At 42.6% G+C, this 1437-nt stretch overlaps 1 pseudogene; it reads right to left on the minus strand.

The window, feature by feature from the left end:
• Positions 1-357: 357 nt before the first annotated feature.
• LOC100152976 (large ribosomal subunit protein eL29 pseudogene) lies at positions 358-910 on the minus strand (annotated as a pseudogene).
• Between the last annotated feature and the right edge of the window lie 527 nt (positions 911-1437).

A 1437-nucleotide genomic window follows, 5' to 3' on the forward strand; every position in this document is an offset into this window, starting at 1 on the left:
ATGATTTAAGAAAATGTCTAAAAGTGAGAAAAATATTAATATGTCATTAAGTCTTATAGTCAGTTCATTTCAATTTGTGTATCGGGGGGCTTTCTGTTCCAGGGTGGGAATATTATGTTTTCCACATCAGTGTTACTTTAGCATCTAAGATCTAACAAGAGATGGAGCTGTAGTTCCTGATCCCTCACATCCTAGTGCAATTAGCACTCATGCTAAATAAATGCCATTTAACTTGATAAGAAGCCCACTTCTCTTCTATCCATTTACTATTCCCCGCCCCCCTTTTTTTTTTTGACAGATCCTGAGGCAGGTATATTTGTACAAACAGCACAGGACACCAGCCCCATATAAACCACAGCCAAGGGATCACACCAGTCCTTCTGTCCTCACATTGGCAGATAAACAACTCTATTGTGGAGCTTTTGTGGTGGCCTGGGCACCTTTGGGAGCTGAGGCTGGAGGAACTGGAGCTGCAACTGTACATCCAGCTGTGGCCTTGGCCTTGGACTGAGCGTTGGCCTGGGACTTCGGCCGGCAGAGCCTGAGGCCCTTGGCGATGCGGGCACGAGCACGTTTCCCAAGTTTGGGGTGAGCAATGTACGCAGGTCGACTGAGCTTGCGGCTGCCAACCTTTGGGATGTTAGGCTTGACCTCCTTGGGTTTTACAAGAGCCTTGATAGCTTCAGCACGTGCACTCATGGCCTTGGCATTGTTGGCCTGCATCTTCTTTAGGCCCTTCTTGTTGTGCTCCTTGGCAAAGCGCATGTTCCGCAGGAACTTGGGGTCCACCCCATTAAGAGATTCATATCGTTGTCATCGAGGTTTCTTGATGCCGTTTCTGTGCCATTTTCGGGACTGATTATGTGTGGTGTGGTTCTTGGACTTCGCCATGTCTGTACCTGGCTCGGCTGATCCCGAAGCTCCTGGGACTGGAAGAGCCATTTACTACCCCTTTAAGTGCCCACTTTCTTCCTAAACCTCTTGCAAGTTATGTGGGCCACAAGTAAATTGAGGATTAAAAAAATAATTTATTTCGCATTTCTAGAACTGAATTGCTCTTTATTGGGATTCCAGATGTAGATGAAATCTATAGCTGTGTCACATAGTGTTCTTGCCTCACATCTTAGTAACTTCCATAATGTTCCCACCAAAGTAGCTTACTCATTAATCTTATAATTTGAGCATCGATCTTTAAGTCTGTTTGTTTTTTAATGAATTGGATTTATTTTTTATTTTATTTTTTTAGGAATGATGTTTCAAAACCATTATCATGGCTGAAAGAAAACCATGGTGCCTTATTAATCTCAGGTAGATGCTGTATTTAAGTATTTGAATGCCTTTTTATATTTATATGGTTGATGTTCACAATAAGAAAGCACAAATTCTAAGAAATTATGTGGCTGTTGAAATAGACCTGCCATTTTCTAATGTATAGCA

The sequence above is a fragment of the Sus scrofa genome, chromosome 1, assembly GCF_054392235.1.
Source record: "Sus scrofa isolate SSC_HxYL_T2T_F1_AM1 chromosome 1, Sscrofa_HxYL_maternal_Yorkshire_Landrace_v2.0, whole genome shotgun sequence".
Classification (NCBI taxonomy): domain Eukaryota; kingdom Metazoa; phylum Chordata; class Mammalia; order Artiodactyla; family Suidae; genus Sus; species Sus scrofa.